Raw genomic sequence first — 6,951 nt, 5'->3', positions numbered from 1 at the left:
TTTTATTTTTTCAAGAATTTTTGTTCAAAGTCTGTGGAGTACTGGGGAAATCTCCAGTGACTACTCCTTAAGAGTAGTGTATCATCCTTCAGTGAATTCATTCCCAAGAGTCAACAGTACTATTTGGCTTCTGAAATTTATCAAGGCAACTTGTCAGTGTTGTTACTTATCCTGTTTAATCGCACAACTAAGAGCACTCTGTAATTTTCCACATTAGTTTAAAAAAGATCTGTGGTCAGTCAGAGAAAAATAATATCTGAGAGGAGATCTCAGCATGGACACTTGAGTTCTCTGAACCTCAATGAACACAGGCTATGCTGACCAAAAGCAGGATGTGGGTTCCACGGAGGACCTTATATTAGTACTGTGTGATCTGGTGATGACCAGTTCTGGCCCATACAGGGTCTTCCAGTCAGAAGGCTCAAAGCAACCTCCTATCATAAGAGGATGTTTATTTAAGTTATTTTAATATAGCTTTTAAGAACTAAGAAGATTGATCTTTATGATGCTAAAAAACTGAGTAAAAACACTTCAAAAAAGCTTTTATTATTTTATATAATGAAGGGGAAGTTTCTTCATATAGACAAGATAAATTCATCCCTGATGCTACATTTTAGCTTTAATTTGTTAATTGGCCAGTCTATAGCCTACACTGTAATCATTAAATAATTACACAATACTTTCATTATGTTCACTATCTGCAAATAAATGTTCGTGAATAACTGCTGTGTTAAACATTATTTAATTTTAAACCAAATCAAAACAACATATATTCTCAGTTTTGTTACTTATCAGCGAGGAAGTTAGAACAAAAAAATTAGAAAATTAAAAAATTGAAATTACAGGTATAGGTTAGAAAATGTGGTGTGACCATGCTATTTCCTCTTGCTCTGGCCCACCTCTAAAAGGGATAGAAAAGGAATAAAATAGACTAAAAAAAAGGAAAGATAAAAGGAAGACAGATAGAAGCAGATGAAGGATTTCAATATGTTTTGGAAAATGGCTCTTGGTGGACTCATGAGCATGGAGGAAGATCTGAAGGTCTAAAATCTTGTAGTGATGAAGGTAACAAAAAGTGAGCTGATGTGCACCTGAGAATTTCTAAGGGACTCAAGAATTGGGATTATCAGTCCAAGTCAGGGCAGGGTGGAAGTATCGCACTGAAAATCAGGAATGATTAGAAATATATTAACAATGTCAGAGCCCAGGAGATCCCCCTTACCCAGTAAACTCAGCTTTCTCCACTTTCCCCTTGGCCAGGTAGGCTGGGAGCTAGCCTCCAAATAACCTGGAAGGATACGCCTCAGGACTCAAGAACATTGCTCACCAATCAACAATCCTGTCTAGTGGCAGAGAGTATTAAATCACACTTAATCATACTTTACTAAATTATTCTTAAATATAGATAGAAATCAGGATAATAATCCAGTTTTTGATGGAAGTCTACAAGGTGGAGAAATAGAAAAAAATTACTTGAAAGAAATAGAAATCGTGCTGAGAACAAAAGGAAATACTAAAAATTAACCAACCAACCAACCACCACTACCACCAAATAACTACACAAAAACTCCAGAAGAACAAAAGAAAGATTTTAAAGAAATATCCTCAGATGTGAAAAAAGGGGATAATAAAGCATCCATAAAAAAGTAAAAATATAACCAGAAAATTAAAAACTAAATTATAAAAATGTGAAAACATCTTCAAAAGTAGGATAAAAAGATTAAAGATGGAAAAACAAGAAAAAACATACAGATATTTAGATATATAAAATAAAAAAGTCTACCAATAAATGTTCTAGAAAAAGAGGGTGAAGAAAGTAGAGTAGATGAATAGATTAATTAAAACACAATTTTTTCATCCTGAAGAATACGAGGTTTGAAATTCAAGGTGCTCAACACAATAGATGGAAATAAAATGACCATATCTGGCAAAGTATTGGGAATGCCAGGCCCTCAGAAATAGTAAGACTTCAGCTTCTTGACATAAACATAATTTTCATCTCATAATTTTCTACCCATTCAAACCATCCAATAAGATTTTGAATATGGAATAAATCGTTTCCAGATACATCTTCCATTGTTTATTTATTTATGTTTTTGGCAAACTATCAGAATTAAGCTTCAGCAGAACCAAGAAATAAATGAAGAAAAGGAAAACGTAGATCTTTGGGAAAATACGTACATTTTATGAAGTTAAGAAAAGAAAATGTCAGATGCTGTCTAGATAGTAGGCTTAAAGAAGCACCAGTTTAGAGTGAAGAAGGAAAACCAGTGTTCTAGGAACAAAATTTCCAGAAAAAAAAATGGGTCTGGTTGAAAAGAGAATTGCTAGTATACCGGCTGTTTGGATATTTGAATAAAAAAGTATTAGTTTTAAATGTATGGTGGCTTCAGAGGAGCAGTTGGAAAAGTTACTAATTCGCTTCCAAAAAACTACTCAAGTAACAGTAAAAGACAAAAATAAATTTCATCAAGGGCAATTGTACAAGGAAGGAAATGTAATCACTGTAATTACCTGATACCATAGTACATAGTAATGTGAACACTGATTTTTGATTTAACTCTTTTTTGTTTTAATTATATTGAATTGGGGAGAAGTGGCAGATACCAGAAAGTCAAAAGTGGCCTTAGCCACTAAAGACACTGTGGCTTAAGCAAATTATCAGAGACAAATGTTAAGTGAAGCAGTTAAAAGAGGGAATGACTATCTTTAAAAAGGAGAACCAGGAAAGGGTAGGGCAAATTTCTGCTTGTTTTCATCATAACTCATTAGTTATTTTATTATAACTTGCTAGCATATTATGATTCATTAATATTATTATAAAAGTCTATAAAAGATTATAAGGTAAAGTTTAACTTGCAAAATGATATAAAATTATGGTCAAGAGCTCAGTGTTCTCCCTGCTTCCCCACGAACAAGAAGACTTGTGCTCTGGTTCTCGGACTTCCCCAGCAGCATGGCCCCCAAACGGCAGTCTCCACTCCTGCCTCAAAAGAAGAAACCAAGACCACCTCCTGCTCTGGGACTGGAGGACACATTGGCCTCTGCAGGTTTGCTGAAGAAGGGAGAAAACAGCAAGAAGCAATTGAACACATTGATGAAGTATAAAATGAAATAGACAGACTTAATGAACAAGCCAGTGAGAAGATTTTGAAAGTAGAACAGAAATATAACAAACTCTGCCAACCATTTTTTCAGAAGAGGTCAGAATTGATCGCCAAAATCCCAAATTTTTCGGTAACAACATTTGTCAACCATCCACAAATGTCTGCACTGCTTGGGGAGGAGGACGAAGAGGCACTGTATTATTTGACCAGAGTTGAAGTGACAGAATTTGAAGATATTAAATCAGGTTACAGAATAGGTTTTTATTTTGATTAAAATGCTTACTTTGAAAATAAAGTTCTCTCCAAAGAATTTCATCTGAATGATAGTGGTGATCCATCTTCAAAGTCCACCGAAATCAAATGGAAATCTGGAAAGGATTTGACGAAATGTTCAAGTCGAACACAGAATAAGCCAGCAGGAAGAGGCAGCATGAGGAACCAGAGGGCTTCTTTATCTGGTTTACTGACCATTCTGATGCAGGTGCTGATGAGTTAAGAGAGGTCATCAAAGATGATATTTGACCAAACCCATTACAGTACTGCTTGGTTCTCGATATGGATGATGAAGGATGAGAAGGAGAAAAAGATGATGATGTTGATGAAGAGGCGGCAGGATTAGAAGATATTGATGAAGAAGGATGAGGATGAAGGTGAAGAAGATGAAGATGATGATGAAGGGCAGAAGGAGAGGAGGATGAAGGAGAAGATGACTAATAGAACACTGATGGCTTCCAACCTTCCTTTTTTTAAATTTTCTCCGGTCCCTGGGAGTAAGTTGCAGTTTTTTTTTCCCTCTTGTGCTCAGTCACCCTGTTTTTGAGGTCTCTTTTCTCTACACCATGGTTCCCAATCTCTTTTTGGGGAAATATCTTGAGCAGAATACAATGGGAAAAGAGTCTCTACCCCTTTCTGTTTGAAATTCATTTTTATCCCTTGCTGTCTGAACAAAAGGTGGATGGTGTAGGCCTCTGTGTAGCAGGGCATAGAATTCTAGCTTTTTTCCTCCTTTCTTTGTATATTGGGCTCAGCGAGTACGCTGTGTCTTTATGTGAGTATGGACAGTTATCATTTACCAACATGTGTCTGTCTACTTTCTCTTGTTTAAAAAAAGGAAAAAAAAACATTAAAAAATGGGGATATAGAAGGTCAGCAAAGGGTGGATTTGAGATGTGTGGGTGGGTTAAGTGGGCATTTTGACAACGTGGCTTCTCCTGTGGCATGTTTAATTGTGACATTTGACAGACATTCTTGCAGTTTAAGATGACATTTTAAAATAAATTCTCTCCTAATGAAAAAAAATTATGGTAAAGAGAAAAATAACAAATTGAGTTGATTTTGTTTCAAGCTGATCATTTCCTTTTCCCTTGATACACGATGAGCAGTTGAATTTTATCAGAGCATGTAAAAGCCAGAGAAAAAAGACCTGTATCAACCAAAGGATGGCCATGATGAAATGAATCTTTTCAAGTCATAGATCTGTGATTTGCATGCTCTAAGAAATGGGCAGCAAAAAAATTTTCTAAACTCAGTAATGATAGAGAGGACCATAACATAAACTGATATGTATGTGAAATACTATAGTATATTATACATAATACAGTATATTATACATATACTGTAGTGAAGGGGCATATGGTGAGTGATTTGGGGCCCAATCAAAATGATAGGATTCATCTACATGGCTGCTTTCAAAGATTCTGGAAGAGAAAAATTGTAGAAATGTGAATGACTCAGAGGGTTAGAGTCCTCAAATCTGTAAATAAAAATGGAGGATTCAAGTGCAATCAGGAAAATACATCATTAAAAAAATTTTGATTGAAGGATTTGTCAGTCTTGTGCTAAGAGAATTTAGTAATCAACTCAATTTGCCAAATGTTTATGACTGCTTCCTATGTTTAGGAAAATACAAAGTTGAAAAAGGCATATTTCACATAAGGAATTTAGGGAAGAAAAATAAGTCTGATTTATTGTTATTATTATTATTTGAGATGGAATCTTGCTCTGTTGCCCAGACTGAAGTGTAGTGGTGTGATCTTGGCTCACTGCAACCTCTGACTCCCAGGTTCAAGTGGTTCTTCTGCCTCAGCATCCTGAGTAGTTGGGATTATAAGTGTGTTCCATCACACCCAGCTTAATTTTTGTATTTTTAGTAGAGACTGGGTTTCACCATGTTGGCCAGGCTGGTCTTGAACTCCTGACCTCAAGTGATCCACCTGCCTCAGCCTCTCAAAGTGCTGGAATTACAGGCATGAGCCACCATGCCTGGCCAAGTCTGATTAATTATTGCTAGGAAGAATATTATAAGACCCAGTTTATTATTATTTTAAACCAGCTTAAGTAGATACAGTAAACACTTACTGAGTACTTATTTATTTACTGCACTTGAAATCAGTACTTGAAAGATAAAGATGAGAAAGAAACTGAGTAGACTTGGAGGGAAATGAATAAACATTTATTGGACATTTATTATGATTCAGGTACCTGCTAGATACATTACATAAATATTTCATTTAAACCTCACATCAATCCTGTATGATTGTTGCTATTTCTCAGATTTTCCAGAGGAGAAAACTGAAGCATAAAGGGTTAGATATTTTGCCACAGGTCATACAGCAAGTAAGTGGTGGAGTTAGGATTGGAACCTAAGCTGTTTGATCCCATTTCTACTGTCCAAGGCCAGTCCTCACAGTGGCTAAAGTCAACTATGATTTAGAAAAGTGAGGGCACAGGGCACTGTAATTAGTCTTTTTAAATATAAAGTTAAATGGATTTACTTAGAGAAACATTCATTATTCTTAGCTTATGCTCTTCCTGTGTGCATGTGTGTGTTACATTGTCCAGGTGAGGATATTTTGGTAATAGAAGATAGTGATTTCTAAATGCTTCTCTCTATTTATAGATCAATCTGTAGAACTAGATAAATAGATCTATAGATATATAAATTTGAATGCTTACCGCTATATATTTATAAATCCATAGGTGAATAGATGTATAGGTCCATCTATGGATATGTTTCTACACACATACATGCTTTTACATGTATAATAATGCTCTCATATATATTTATTTTATATATCATATATAATTAATGCTCAGATATATATTATGTGTATATATATAAATGTAAAATTTTATTTTTTTAAATTGGGGATTGGGCTAAGTAATATTATATAGGCAAATCCCCATTTAAAAAATTGTACTTGATATGAAATCTGCAAATATAAGAATTATTCAAACATACTAAAATGATTACCCAGTCATCTTCAGGTATTTTTGATAGTTACTACTCAAAAGAGAAAGGGTTTGTAAATCACTAGTGTTTCATGATTGCAACATACAGTGAAGGGCAAAAATTTTTTTAGGTAAGATTTCAGTATTTTTGATAAAAACCCACAAGAAAATGACTTTGGTAGACAATCACATGATTAGGTATACTGTCATTATTTGGGATATTTTAAAACAAAACCTTCACATTTGCCAATATTTTATGAAGATAAATTTAATGAATAACAGTAGTTTCTAATTACAGAATTATTTATTTTTCTTGAAACAGTCTGTCTCACCAAATTGTGAGAGGAACTTACATTTTGTGGAGAAGAGAAAAATTTTGTTTTCCCTTTCCCATGAACCAAAATGCCACTGTTAGGACCTAGGCAATGAAGCTTAGTGTTTTGAGAATTTTTGGGGAGTGTGGCTGGAGGGTAAAGCACCAAACCCAAAGCACCTTTGCCATTTACTACCATAAGATTTAGTGAAGACAGACTGGGTTTGGTATGGTTTGAATGTGTCCCCTCCGAAATTCAGATGTTGCCAATGTGATGATATTAAGAGGTAGGGCTTTAAG

The 6,951-nt window shown here is 34.8% G+C and overlaps 1 pseudogene; it reads left to right on the top strand.

Annotated features, from left to right (window-relative positions):
* Positions 1–2,956: 2,956 nt before the first annotated feature.
* On the top strand, positions 2,957–3,880 carry LOC105713480 (protein SET-like; annotated as a pseudogene).
* Positions 3,881–6,951: the final 3,071 nt, after the last annotated feature.

The sequence above is a fragment of the Aotus nancymaae genome, unplaced genomic scaffold (genome assembly GCF_030222135.1).
Source record: "Aotus nancymaae isolate 86718 unplaced genomic scaffold, 86718_ANA_hifiasm-v0.15.2.pri h1tg000020l, whole genome shotgun sequence".
Classification (NCBI taxonomy): domain Eukaryota; kingdom Metazoa; phylum Chordata; class Mammalia; order Primates; family Aotidae; genus Aotus; species Aotus nancymaae.
Note: the sequence above shows the minus strand (reverse complement) of the source record. Positions and strands in the feature narration are given on the sequence as shown.